We start from the raw sequence: 15,291 nt of genomic DNA, 5'->3' as shown, positions 1-15,291 counted from the left end.
AGAGTTTATCTGGCACCCATCAGCGCATCTGAAAGCCATACAGACCTGTCTTTTCACTCTTGGTGCCGTCAGAGGCTGGCCGTGCAGGGAGGACCATGCCCGCAGGTGAGGTGGCCACGGCAGCAGGTTCTCAGCATCTCTCAGGTCCATCAAGCACCAGTGCTCCCCGTGGACCGCACTCAGGGTTTCAGTGCTGCGGGAGCACGCACTGCCCTGAGACCCAGTCTGACCGAAGGATGCGGGCACACGGGACCTCTCAACAGACCCCGCCAGCGCGAGCTTTGCCTGTACTTACAGGAGTGGAGCAGGCAGCCTGAGCCACACTGGCTCTGATAAAGGAAAGTCATCTCAAAATGAGTACAAATGTAAAGCATTGCTGATTTTATAAATGATTCATAGTAATTGTTCACTCAAAACCATACACAGACCAAATTAGATGAACATTATTGCCTTTCCAAAGTCAAGCTCTCAAGAGTTAAAGTATGCCAGAACTAAGGTGACCTACGCATGCTATACAGCCTCCTTAAGTACACATACCATGGGAGCACCTTGCAGTTTCTCAGTGTAGCACTTGTATGGACTCAGTAATGGGAAAGAATTTAGCCCTCTTTCACATTTAGTTGAGCCTTTTCTGTCTATCTTTCTCCATTCCCGTCCTGGACCCTGTAGATCAGCAGCTCCTGCTGAGGCTATAAATGTAGTCTAGTGGGAGATGAGATGTGCTTCAGCAAAAGCTTAGTATCCTTCGGGGTCTTTCTCTGTTGTGGAAGGTATTGGATGTGAGTGATACATAAAAATCAAGAATAAGCAGAAAGGGCTGCCCGGCTTGTTACCCAGTCTCTGACAGAGGCCAGTAACTGGGCCTGCAGGCAGAGCGTAAGGAGAGGACAAGCAGGTACTGCCGCTTCCCGAAAGTGCTTTCAGACTGCAATCGTTTGTGGTCCAGAGAATTCCTGACCAGAAATGATGCCGTCATTTTTAACAGTGCCAAATGTGTTTTTCTTCCACAATTTGGCTGGTTGCTTTCTGAACCGTGGAAACGCTGGCATCCTCCCGCAAACTGTTGTGAAGCTTCAGGACGTGTTGTCTGAGAAACCCTCCCCATCCCTCCCCGTAGCATCCGCCACCTGCTCGGGGTCTCAGACACCCTCAGACAGTGCCCTCTGCTCCCTTTCTTCACACCGCTCAGGACTTCATGGGCAGCCATCATAGCCCCCCCCTCAGTTATTTATTTTCAGGGTTAACGGCTGTAATTTTTTTCTGTACCTGTTTTTTCCATTCTATTTGCCTTGAGATGGGGGGGCCCAGAACTGTGCATCATGTTTTGATTTGCAATAGCTGGTTCAGCTTTTATCTTTGCATATTGGAAGATTTTATTGGGTTTGCCAATAGCTTTCACTTAAAGTTGTCTACCTTTTATCTGAAAATGTCATCTGCTATTTTACTGTCCAGTTGCTAGGTATTCTGAAACCCTTTTACAACTGCTGAAGTAGCTTCTGTCCTTATCACTTTGGACAGCTGTGTACAGTTGACGGATTTTACCCGTTGTCCCTGAGGGTCCATTATTCACCTTCTTCTGCAGATATTTTAGAAATCAGTTGCTGAGAGCAGCCGCAGCACGTGTCAGTGTAGGACTCCAGCGGGGACTCCCCTTCTCTGTCAATATTGCTTGCGTATTCCTGGTTTTTGGCAATTGCTTGCTCACATGAATATGTTCCCTCTTCATCCACAGCAGCCACTTTACGAGCTGCTGTTGAAGGATTTCACCAACGCCTTTTGAAAATCGAGTTGACTGTGTCTGTTGGGTTTTGCTTGTCTGTTGACACTCGCTTGTCAATGCTTTCAAAGAACTCTTTACAGATATGCGAGTCACGACTGCTGACGCTGTGACGAATATATCATATTTATTCACTTATCTGCACCACCAATACCTTCCAATAGTTTATTTACATAACTGTGCAATGGGGAAAAAAATTAGTCCCTAGATAGAGATAGCTTAGACTGTTTTTCATGTTTCTATATATATTCTTGTCCTAAAAGACTGCTTGCCTCCCACCAAAGAAAACCGGGGAATCGTGCAATTCATCTTCCGGCCACCAGGTAGAGGCAAAAGCCATTGCAAAATAGCTACACAGGCGATAATACAACGGCATTTCCAAAATACCGCCCTGACTGACATCACATGAAAGTTTCTGGCCAGCCTGTCTTCGTGGTTCTTAAAATAGGTCTGGCGAAATTCAAATATAAAAATTATTTTTGAATCTCATTAGCTCTGTAGTCAATTAGTTAATTAGAAAGTAGTTGCAGACAATCGGTATGAAGCACACTAATTATCCCTTCGTACCCAATGCATGAAAAATTAATCACGGTAGAATTGCTCTACCTTTTAAGACAACAATAAAAACAGTGGAGTGAGTGTTAGCTCTCTAAAAAAGCATCCAGTGAAGATCTTTAGAAGCTGTGGGGGGGGGTTTATTGAAGAAAACTTAATAGTTTGCCTATTATGAGTTTTTTAAACCACAGTCTTCTCAAATCTGGCCTTATGAAAAGAATCATTAAAAAAAAGGGACAAATCTGCACACCAAAACTCAAAGGTATTAAATACTAACTACACACAACAGTATCTATATTACATTCATGGTGATTTCATGAGTTTTCAGGGTTTGCTTGTAAGGAGGGAAACATAAACAAATGTAAGTTATTGGGCTACCAAGGACAAAACTTTCATATATCATTTATTCTTTCTACAGGAACAACATCAATCCTGATCTTTCAAAGACATATCTTTTCTTGACTTCACACATCGGCTGTGCCTATTATTATTCACATTGCGGCAGCTCAACGGAGCCCCTGATGTGGATCAGGACCCCATTGCACTGCAGACCATGCATGTATAAGCTTGATCGAGACCACTCATAATCCCTTGTCTGCCTTGGAGGAGCAGGGTTGTAGGAGTTCAGCTCTCCCCCATAATTCCCACATATGGAACTGCTCGTTCACCAGTCAAAAAATTCAAACTACAAAGACCCCCAAAAGCCTTAAAATGTATTAAAGTTGCAGTTAAAGTACATCAATATTTCAATTTGGTGAAACTGATGGATATTTTACGTTCTTTCAGACATCACAGGGTTCTGAGCTTAGGAGTACTGTATGAAGACGATAAGCTTGCAGGTTTCCTAAAATCTATCAGAGAAGCAGAATTTGATATTTGCACAGTAATGCCTCCAACTATGAATTTCGTATCAATGTGACTGAATACAAATGACTGGCATTCTGTTACTGATGAGCAATATAAGATTACACATTTTGGTTGTCTCAAAGGCCCTGGGCAGAGGGTGCTGGCAGGGGCCAGCAGCGGTGTGCTTCTCGCAGTGTGCTCCAGCACTGAGGAGGCGAATTTCCCTGCCTCCCCGCGCAGCTCTGCCGGAGCTCGGGAGGGTTGGACACCGCTCAGCTGGCTGCTGACAGTACAGGAGGTGTTGGATTTCTCCCCGCTCACAGCACTTTGTTGTAAAGATTTCATCTCACCTGAAGTATTTTCTGATTTTACCATGTAAAAAACTCAGAAGACATCCAACTACATGGGGATGGGTTTTGGCTATAAGTGCTAGGAAACTCTCTCAGCAACCCAAAATTCAAAGCCTAGGCAATCACTGGGTCACTCCTTCCCTTTTCCCAGAATCCGCCTGAAGGCGAAGCCATTGGTTGGCAAGCTTTTGCCTGAAAATGTCATCTCTCAGCCCCACAGAGCAGTGAGTGTAGAAGCCGAGCCCAGCCCCACATCTGGAGGGTGCTGTAGGACATGCCAGGGATGGGGACAAGGGTCATGGAGATGTGGCTACACCAGCCAGGTGCTGCTGCAGGAGGTCCCAGCGTGACCATGGGACACTGTCTCTGCCACCTGAGCGTGGCAGGCAGCACTGGGAGATGCATGGCTCAGCAGCATGCTGGTGGCACTCAGCAGCCTGGCACTCCCATCAAAAGCCAACCTCTGGGTTTCTTTCCAATCCACCCTCCTGCCACCATAGATTCCCGAAAGCCTGGGGTCTGGCACTTACTGAGGTCTCGTCACCTCTCCACGATGCAGTGTGGTGTTTCGGTCCAAAGCCACAGGACTGGGCCTTTAAATGTGTTTTATTCCATTTGCTGGCAGTGACCCTGAAACCCGACTGTGCCTTACAGGGTGAGACCAGCCTGCCGGGTCAGCCCTTCCAGTCTCCTCACTGCCATGAGTTTACAACAGAAATTTAATGCATTGAACCTATTTTTTTTCACCAAGAGCTACACCAGAAGAGCAGAAACTTCTTTTGTTGTCTGATTACTTAACAAGAATGAACCAGAGAAGGGCCCTGTGAGCCAGCAGCGAGCCAGCGATGCCAGAGAGAACAGGCGGACCACGGGCAAGAGGTTGAATGTCAGCCAGCACGAGAGGTAGAGCTGGCAGTGTCTTGGCCTGTTCAGCCTGGCTCTGAAGAGCATGCTTCTTTAATTTAGCTTTTGCTGAATATTTGCTAATGCAAAAATAATACCCAGCATCTAATAATATCCCCAGGATAAGGATGCTGCTTCAGATGTAGCATAGTAATGCAGGCCAAGACTTGGGTGAAGAACAACACCTGGGGCCCCAGATCCTGGAGCAATGTGATTGTATCTGGTTTTGAGCTATCTTCTGTACAAATTTCATTACGTATCAAAGGAATCCCCTTCCTTCTCAGAGTGGAAGAGGGATCATCAGTGCTTGCTTCTCCTGACATGAGCGGAAAGCTGTTTTTCCAAGGAGACAGTTATAAGACTCTTTGGCTGACGGAGTCAGAGATGAGATAATGTGATTGACCACTTACAGCTGAAATTTGAGTAGTCTGAAAAGTGGATTCAGTAGCAGGATGATCCAGCACTTTTAGGCTTTGATCAAAGCAGAGAGAGGCTTAATCTGTCTTCTAGGTGAAGGAGAGGGGTGAACACATGATGATGATGTTGATTATGAGGACTAGGAGGAGGGCTGCTGGGGAACAGAAGTCATTTTTGGGAGAGCCTAGGAGGCAGAGAAGAGTGCTCAAGGTCCTTGACAGAAGTGAGGTGAAGCAGTGGGAGCCTGCGAAGTTGGCCCTAGCTCCTTGGGGAATTTCAGCAATGAGACTTGTGAGGGATGGGTGGCCTGGAGGAAGGGCAGTAGAAGAATAACAGCGATGTACAGGAAAGGCAGCCTGGAGGAAAGAGCAGAAGGATTTTTTTTTTAGTTTTTCTGGGCTGCCAAGATTAACTGATCCTCAGAAAAAGACCTGATCAGCCTGAGGACTTGCTGTCTGATGTGGACACATTCCCGCTATGTAACTTCATGTAAAAACCCCATTTTTAAGTCCCTGAGTGTGATGGCAAGGTGTGAGGGTCCTGTGTGGCAGCTTTCAGGTTAGCAGCATTGGAGATGCAGGTGACAGTTGCCTTCACTCCCTTAGAATCACAGAACGGTTTCGGTTGGAAGGAACCTTCAAAGATAATCTAGTTCAACCTCCCTGCCACAGACAGGAACATCTATCACTAGACCAGGTTGCTCAAAACCCTGCCCAGCCTGACCTTGAGCACTTCAATGATGGGAAAGTGCCCTTGCTCCGCTCAGAAGAGCTTTCTGGGCCCAGAGGGCATGTCACTTGCAACAAACCATCCTGCCTCAAAAAAGGTGCTGGCATCCATCTGCTCACTGCTGGTAAACTTTTTTCATGTGTAGCTGAATCAAAATCTTTATTAATGATGTGGATAAGGGGATGGAGTGCTCCCTCAGTAAGTCTGCAGACAACACCAAGCTGGGTGGGAGTGTTGATCTGCTGGAGGGTAGGAAGGCTCTGCAGAGGGATCTGGACAGGCTGGATTGATGGTCCGAGGCCAACTGTATGAGGTTCAACAAAGCCAAATGCCGGGTCCTGCCCTTGGATCACAACAACCCCATGCAACATTACAGGCTTGGGGAGGAGCGGCTGGAAAGCTGCCTGGTAGAAAAGGATCTTGGGGTGTTGGTCGACAGCCGGCTGACCATGAGCCAGCAGTGTGCCCAGGGGGCCAAGAAGGCCAAGGGCATCCTGGCTTTTATCAGCAATAGTGTGGCCAGCAGGAGTAGGGAGGTGATCGTGCCCCTGTACTCGGCTCTGGTGAGGCTGCATCTGGAGTACTGTGTTCAGTTTTGGGCCCCTCACTACAAGAAGGACATTGAGGTGCTGGAGCATGTCCAGAGAAAAGCAATGAAGCTGGTGAAGGGTCTGGAGAACAAGTCTGATGAGAAGTGGCTGAGGGAACTGGGGATTTTTAGCCTGGGGAGAAGAAGGCCGAAGGGAGACCTTACCACTCCTGACAGCTATCTGAAAGGAGGTCGTAGTGAGGTGGGGGCTGGTCGCTTCTCCCAAGTAACAATCAATAGAACAAGAGAAAATGACCTCAGGTTGTGTCAGGGGAAGTTTAGATGGGATATTAAGAAAAATTTCTTCACCAAAAGGACTATCAAGCACTGGAACAGGCTGCCCAGGGCAGTGGTTGAGTCACCACCCCTGGAGGTACTTCAAAGATGTGTAGATGTTGTGCTTAGGGACATGGTTTATCAGTGGACTTGGCAGTGTTAGTTTTATGGTTGGACTCAATGATCTTTTCCAACCTAAATGATTCTGTGATTCTATGATCAGGAAGGTCAGTGATGTCTTAGGTGTGCCCAGCTTTCTTACTGGTACTTATAAAACAAGTGTATGCTCTCACATTAGAAGCCTGTGATGCCTGATCCAAAAATCAGTGTAGATTTTATTTCTGTGCCTGCTTTGTTCTAAGAGCAGGTGGTGTTGAAGCTGTCAGAGTGATGAAGGAGGAAAGCTGGAGGGAGCTGTCTGTCCTCCCTTGCTACACATAACTAAAGAGAACAAATATTTGTCATTAGCTTGTGACTCTTCCAACCTGCGTACAAGGAAGATTCATACTACTCAAAGACTTGTGTAATGAAGTGCTACTAATTCCCCAAAAGTCCCTCTGTAGTAGGATCATGTTAGTTTTAGGGAGAGAGGTGGCATGTCGGATTCTGCTCTCACAAGTACCTTGTGAAATAAGTTGTGAAGTATGGAATATGACTTGTGAGAAGAATCAAAGGAAACCAAATCTCTGGGGTCTAAACAAAGAAGAAGGAACATAGCCTGCTCTGTTGCCTGAAGAAAGAACCGTGCTCTCCTAGCTAAGGAAATCACAGAATCACAGAATGGTAGGGGTTGGAAGGGACCTCTGGGGGTCATCTAGTCCAACCCCCCTGCCGAAGCAGAGTCACCTACAGCAGGCTGCACAGGACCTTGTCCAGGCGGGTCTTGAATATCTCCAGAGAAGGAGACTCCACAACCTCCCTGGGCAGCCTGTTCCAGTGCAGCCAGGGCACACTGCTGGCTCATGATCAACCTGTCATCCAAAACCAAAGGAAAAGGGAAAGGAAAAAAGGAAAAAAAAGGAAAAAAAGAAAAAAAAAGAAAAAAGGGAAAGCCAAAGGAAAAGGGAAGCCAAACCCAATGAGCCATCTTCTGCCCCTGCCACACTGGTGCAATGGGAGTAAGCCCTTCAGCATCAGGAGAAGTGAAGCAGGCTTCAAATAACTGTTGCTAATCCTCCTGCTGCCTCTCTGCAAATGCACAGACTTTTCTGCCTCAGGGCGTCTCCAAGACATCGGTAGAGGAGAGAACCTCTGCTCCCACCTTCAAAATGCTGACGCTGGGTGAAGCTAACAGGCACCATGCAATGGAATACAAATTCTGCTGCAGAGTATGCCCATGGGAGTACATGCACATTAGCATTGTGGGTTTGACCAGTGCTGTTAGACAGAAGAAACACCAGAGGAAGAGTGGGGATGGCTGAATACAATGTTTGATCAGTCTGTGGCGATATTTAACCACCCTCCATAAGCTTCAGGGATCTGTGCTTCCCATATCCCTTTTCTTACAGGAGACAGGGTGAGAGGAAGGATAGTTTTCCTGTTTTATTTCTAACCAGAGGATGAAAGGGTATGTGTAGGCCACTTGGTGACCACTGGCCCTAGGCATGAACTGAGTCCCTGAGAAGCTGTTGGCTGAATTTGCCCAGCTTCACACCACTCCTGCCGTGGCTCAGTGCAAGAAAAGCACAGCCAGGTGGCTTAGGGATTGCCTTTTGGTGTCAGCCCTACGCTGTAGGCAGGTAAAGCTGAAGCTCCTGAAATCCATGGCTTTTCTCAAGCTCCTGCTTGTGCCCACAATCTCTGAACAGCAGAGAGACAACCTCTTCCAGGACAGATCTGGGAAGGGCAGACCACTTCTGGTAGTGGCTGCAGGCAGGACAGACGTGCATGACTGATGCCAAGTGTCTGCGAAAGCTGCCTGCAAAACTTGCACACTCCATTTCTTCTTTTTTCCCCACAGGTGGATTTGTTTTGCTCTCTGTGGGATTCAGAAACAAGCGCTGAGTTGTCCCTTTGAGTGGAAAGTCTTCCCTCAGGGAAGGCATGGCAGCTCTGCCATTGAGCCAGTGACTAAGAGCAGAGCCGTGGGCACAATCTGCTCACGGGGGCTCTCCACTGCCCAAGAGGGCAGGACCTGAGTCCCTGATGCGCTGCTTTCAGACAAACCCTGCTGAGAGGTGGCTCAGGTTGAGTTTCTGCCCTAAAACACACAAAGATGATAAAGGGAAGCCCAGAAGGGCTTTAGCTCTGGAAGGGCTTTTGCTCTGGAAGGGCTTTTGGCTGGGGTATGTCTGTGGTTCTGGTGAGCTCTGGATCTGTGGAGAGGACGTGTCTGTGCCAGCCTCCAGCACCATGAGCTGGACCAGACGTGGTTCAGCATCTCTCAGCACAGCAGCCTGCCGTGGCAAACAGTTAACAGCCTACGTACGAGTGCTGGTGGGAGGGCCAGGGATGTGACATCCTGGGGGACGCGCAGCCATCAGGCACTACTGGATAGGCCCTTTGTGGGTCTGTGTTCCCCCTCTGCCACATCCTACCTACTACAAACTTGCCTAATTTCAGCTATTGGTCTTCAAGGAAGGTTTTCAGACTCTCTCCATTGTAAAATCAGAGAAATGTGCACGCCTGGGTGCAGGTCACTGCAGCCTAGCGCAGGTCAGCTGGCTCGCAGCACGGAAATTGCTCTTGGCTCCAGCGGTGAGAGATACCGGCACCTGCACTAGTCAGCCACGCAGAGCAGAGGAAAGCAAAGTGATGTTACTTCACCAGTGCTGGGTTTCTGCAGCTGCCAGTGTGTGTGGGGACCACAATGCCCCTTTCAACTCCACCATAAGTGCTCAGTTGCCTCCATCGCGGCAGCGTGATGAGCAATCCTTCGAGGCCTTTTCATCTGTGCTTTGTGGTGAGGGGCTTTGAGACAGATGAAAATATAATTTCTTCAAGTTTAATCTACTTCTGGAGACCAGGACTCAGAGAGAGAGGGAAATGGGACCTCCTTGCCTGTTAGGGAAGCAAGATACTACCAAGCAGATACTAGCACTGTGGTTTTAAGTTGACTGAGCAGGCTGCAGTAAGGGATGCCATGTATGTGTCTGGAAGCCACTAAAGACCTGCAGAAGATGAAATGGACGACACCACTGGGGTCCTCTCTGAAAACTTCCTCCACATGCTGGGATCGCTGGTGCTCAGAGAGGAGCATCTGTAAAGTCTCAGCTAGAGGTGGCCAGGTTTAGCCCCACGCTACCTCTGGCTTTAGCTGTCAACTGAAACAGCCACCACCCCCTACCCACCAGGTCCTGCCTACAGCCAGCTGCTACTGTAGACCATGACTACAGACCCCACGGCTAGTAGGGTATGATAGACCATGACATATGGACAACACCCTATACGGCTAGTTTTGCCTAGAAAACAGCCATTTTCTGCGCCTAGCAGACCAGAGCATCAGGCATAAATCTCCATTATCCAAAGTGACCTACAACTGGCTGCACACGGTGGTGTCACAGCCGCTCGCCACAAGCCTGGTGCACGTGTGGGCTGTACCTCAGCAATGGGGACTGCTGGGACCTTCTGAAGGCTGAGCAGTGTGCAGAGCGTTGGCGAGGGGCAGGGCAGTGGAGCCAGGGGCAGGCACTTGCCTTCTGCTGCCCTGGTGCCTGGCAGGGCCCCGGGCACGCTCCTCCTCGCCGTGCCCCTGCCGTCCTGCCAGCCTGTCCCTGTGCCTGGGAGCAGGCTCACTGGCACAGAAGCTGTTTTTTTTGCTGTCAAGACCTGCTCTCATTTGAATTATTTTAGCAGTGCTGAAATAAAAATAAAATAACTGGGATGGATGATTTATTCTTTTCAGTTTTCTTTCAGCCCTGACACAAGTTGGCTGAGTTTCAATGAACTGATTTATACCAAATACTGCTCTGCCATATCCACAGCTTATCTTTATCTACAAGAATGAAAATAACTGTCAGCAGCAGGTTTAAGCCAGCTCATACAGTGGCTGCTGGAAGGAGCTGTGTGTCTGTTGTCCTTCAGGGTCAGGGCTTTGGACTGGGTCGCAGGTGAATGTATTTGCTGTGCCCAAGGCTTCTCTCCCTGTGGCTGCCTCAGTGACTCAGCTTGTCAGTTTGGCACAGGCACCGTTTCAGCTCAGGGTTCAAAACCCAGGTGACATCGCACCCATTTCTGTAAGGACGAGGTTCTACCATCTCAGGTTGTGTGACTCAGCATGCTGGTGGAGGTGTCTTAGCTGGCTGACTCGAAGGAGACAGCTAAGTCTCAGAAGATGAAAACCAACTTTTTTCACCTTGCTAAAAATAAGTTCAATTCTCAGTGAAATCTCAATTATAACCTGAGATTCTAAGTAGGGTCTCATACTGGAGTTTACTGAGCACAGCAACCGGGGGCCTCTAGCAAGACACATAGGATACAACACGTGGTATGGTTTAGACTATGCACATCCACATCTCAAATCTCGATTGTGAGTGCTCCGTGACAGAGCCAGGGAGTTCCCAGTACACGAGAACTGCAGCCCTGCACAGCAAAACCCAACTTGACGTGTGCTGTGCCGTGAAATCCCACAAGTGATCAGAGATGTCAGCTCAACCACGTGTCTTCTGATAAATCTTTTATAATACCCAGTCAGACCGTGTACCTGGCTGACTCTAGGGGACTGAGAAGACTGTCTGATATGGTTTCTACCTCTTCTGGGTCACCATCTGACAAGTGCAGGAACGTGACATAACCAAGATATGGAGAGGACACTATTTTCAGTGCTGAAATAATACCAGGTGTTTCACTGTTAAACTGCCTTCGGGGACCGGCAAAAGACCTTTACTGAAGGTTGATAACAACAACAACAACAACAACAGATGCTACCATTAGTACTACAACAGTGCTCGGATCTTCAGACCCAGCTAAGAAGATGACTTCTGCTTTGAAGCTAGAATGAGAAGCGGAGGCTGGATTTCCACCCGTGTGCTGGCCCTTAGCTGTGCTGAAGAGATGTGTGGGAGGTTTAAGCAATAATACTGTCATGCCTAATTTCCAAGAAGTCCTCACCCTTGACCCCCCTCCTACACTGACCCTTGTCCAAAACTATTAGAAAGCGAAAGCGCACCTGATGCCGAGCCTGGAGGAGACAGCACTCTCTGGGGAACGGACTTCTGCTCCGTGACATGTGTGCTTTTCTCATTAGTTATTTAACCAGTTTCCAGGGTACTGATCTGTTATCCTTTACTTCAGAAGCACTTGCTTCTTCCTTCACATATTTTCCCTGATTTCTTTTTTCCAAACAGCGGCCTAGCCCCAGCAGGAGGGGTAGGAAGGCATGCCCTGGGTGAGGAACAGGAGTAATTGCAGGGCTCTGGGCTGTGAGTAGGGAAGCAGGTGGCTACAGCCAGCAATGCCTGTGCACCTCCTACCAGCTAGAGGTCTTATTTCAAGCCCCCTTTCACACTCATCCAAACAGAAGGAGGAAAGAAAGCAGGGTGATTTTTTTTTCAGTCCTGAGCTGTAGCATTTAGTGAGCAAGGAGTGGCTCCGTGCTCTTGCTTTTCCCAAGGCAGCTTGCTAGAGAGAAACTGGAAAAATGTAGGGTAAAGCATCAGTACAAAGTTGTTCAGCCTTGTATAGACACAGATGCTTTGGCACCTTTGTGCCCAGAAACAAAATGCAGGTATTTAGGTTGACTTCACATTTCTCCAGGTCACTTCCAGAGCTGTTGCCTGCTCGGGCCTTGGCAGGTGGGTAGCTGGGTGTTAAAGTTATCCACAGCCAGGCTAAGCCCTGCGATTCTGAAGCAAACGTGAAAAATGGGATCCAAATGGTAAAATACAAACAAAAAAGAAAGAAGGAAAACTTCAAAAACTGCATCTTCCTTGCTGAAGTGACTCTTCATTCACATGAACAGGGCACTTGTGGCATCAATTTCCCTGCTGCCTGTACCTCCCAGAGGCTCCTCGCCAGAGCCAGCAGCGCTGGGCTGCTTCCGAGAACGCCGCAAGCCCCGCTGCAGCTGGCAGGGTGGGACAAGGCTTCCTCCTGCTTTTGCTTCGTAACTAGTGTAACTTTGCTATAAAGCACGGAGCTCCCGTTGCTTGCAAACTTGCATCTATGCAGTCTTTTGTTATGAAAATTCTTCTTGCCATCTGTGCACTTCTAACCCCTCCAAAACATGGCTGGGCTCTTGGTTGCAGCGAAACCCTTTGGCATGGAGGAGCTCGTGTTCGCCCTTCACGGTGTGCAGCTGCCTGCATGAAACTTTCTTCGGCTGCTCTTCAGGGTTGTTCAGTATCCTGCCCCACAAACGCGGAGTATCACGAGTGGTGGTTAGCTCACGCCGGGGAAGATGCTGGCTCTGAAAGAGAGATGGTGCGCGCGGTGTCCCGTGATTCCGAAGAGCTCTATCTTTTCCATTTAAAGACACTTCAATGCCAGAAGCGGCATTATAGGCATATGTTCAGGGAACTGACAGAATCAGGGGTTTGTAAGAACTTTTGTCCCCTTGTATTTAAAACTTGAGAAGAGGCGTGATGAGAAGAGGCGCGAGATGCCTGCTGCTGAGCTATAAAGGCTTCTTTGTGCTGAATCATCTGGGCTAAAAAGAGCTCTGGCTCTCTCCTGCGAAGTGGCCAGGGGCTGCTGGTGGACCCCACGGAACCAGCTTTTGTTAGCTGAGACCAGCTGCAGTGAGAGGTGGCTGGGTCCTCTTGCCCTAACGCCCGCTGCAGAAGGGGTGAGGGGATAAATTTCTTTCTCTTAACGTCACTCCCCTGCTGAGTTTTCCACTTCAAGCTGCAGTTTGGGCAGGAGTGCAAGTCGGTCTGGGAGCAGTGTGGGCTCAACGTGAGTTCAGACAGACGTGACCGTACAGACGTGGCACTGCAGGGAGTTCGTGGGGAGAGAGGGGAGGATGCTGCATCTCCAAAGCCAGCACTCCAATGTGACTTTTTATTGCCTTGATGGGAGAGGTGCACTGGAGAGGTGCACAGGAGCTGGAGGTACGCCATTAATCAATGAGCAGCCACAGCGTAGCAAACTCAGTGCAAGTCCCTACAGGAGGGTGACTTTATCACCTTCTGGGCAGGTGAATTTGTTTCAAAGCAGTACTGGTTTGACTCATTCGCATTCATATTCTTGTATCCACGTACTCACCAGACGGGTGTATCCAAGCGGTCTGACCAGCATGCAGATACCAGGATGCGCGTGTCCATCTTCGCGACGACTTTGAGGATGAAGGATGGTGCCATGATGTCCTCATCAAATTTCCTGGGCTGCTCTTAGGTTGGTGACCATCTGCTATCTCTGGATGTGCCTGTTGCACCCTTTAGTTGCTGGCATCAGCTACACTGTCCAACCTGCTCCATCTCTGGGAGTTGCTGGGACTCACTGCTCTTCATTTCCTGACTGTGTCCTGAGCAGCTGCACGCTGTGTGTGTGCTGGCATCTTGGTGGGCTCCTCATCAAGGTCCCGTCAGCACCTGCCACTCTTACAGCACTCGCTTCTAGTCTCCTGCCTTTGGTCCCTTCTGGTACCTCACACCCAGCCATTGCCATTGCTTTCCCATTCTTACCAATCTTCCCACTTCTATTCCTATTACAATCTTCTTCTGTCTTTAGAAGACAGTTAAATCTGTAAGAATTCTTTTATCAATGAATTCTGTAAGAAATTCTGTAAGAGTTTTTTTGGGGGGGGAATTAGCATTATGGACATTAAAGGGCAGGAAATTTGGTATATATATTTTGTTAAATTAACTGCTTCAAGGGAAAAAATGAGAAAGGTTTTGGAGAACAGCTTTCCTTTATATGAGAAAGCAGAAGCTCCATTCCTCTCTCTTTCTCACACCATCTGTGTTTACTAACTCTATTTTAGAAACAAAATATCTCTTACATCTTTCATGTAAGCCAGGCTAACATAATCCACATAATGATAGCGACAGGATGAGAGGCAATGGCTTCAAGTTGCATCAGGGGAGGTTTAGATTGGATATTAGGACAAATTTCTTTACTGAAAGAGTGGTCAGGCATTGGAACAGGCTGCCCATGGCAGTGGTGGAGTCACCATCCCTGGAGGTGTTCAAAAAATGTGCAGATGTGACACTTTGGGACATGGTTTAGTAGGCACGGTGATGTTGGGTCGACGGTTGGACTTGATGATCTTAGAGGTCTTTTCCAACCTATGATTCTATGATTCGCATAACCATCAAGCGCAGGAGCCACGTAGGAAAGGAAGATAAAAAGCTTTCTTTTATGCTTTCTTCCAAGCATCAGAGGTCTAAGAAAACTGCCTGAACTCCCCCCCACCCCGCCCCCCCAGTTCATGGGTACTACAACATGACAGACATTTACCTAAATTTATGCAAACAACCTGGATCAGCCCTTTGGTGCATCGCATCCAAAATCTTGTTTTCAGCAGTGGCCATGAGAAAACCGGCAAGCAAGACTGTAGGAACAGGGCAGACACATGTAGTCATGTCCTCCTATTCTCCCAGCTTCTAATCATTTTCAACATAGTTTATATGTGTTTAGCAACTCTCGGTGGATTTCTGTTCCGTTTTTTCTTGAACCAAACTGTAATATCTCCAACATCTGTTGGCAAAGGGCTCAATAGGTGGACTGCTTGTTGCATGAAGTGCAGCTCCTTATTGCTTGTTTTAAACCTCGTTCTCTCATTGTTTCTTTTGATGCTCCTGAGTTCTTCTGTTTCTGCCAACAGCCTTAGCCATGTGGCACCCAAGTCCAGCTAATGGTCTTTGAATAGCCAGTCAATAACTAAATGATGACTAAGCAGCTAAAAAAATATCAGTTACCTCCCACCACCCTGAAGCAACACACTCTAAGTTAAGCTCTACCTTTTGTAA

The sequence above is a fragment of the Opisthocomus hoazin genome, chromosome 8 (assembly GCF_030867145.1).
Source record: "Opisthocomus hoazin isolate bOpiHoa1 chromosome 8, bOpiHoa1.hap1, whole genome shotgun sequence".
Classification (NCBI taxonomy): domain Eukaryota; kingdom Metazoa; phylum Chordata; class Aves; order Opisthocomiformes; family Opisthocomidae; genus Opisthocomus; species Opisthocomus hoazin.
Note: the sequence above shows the minus strand (reverse complement) of the source record.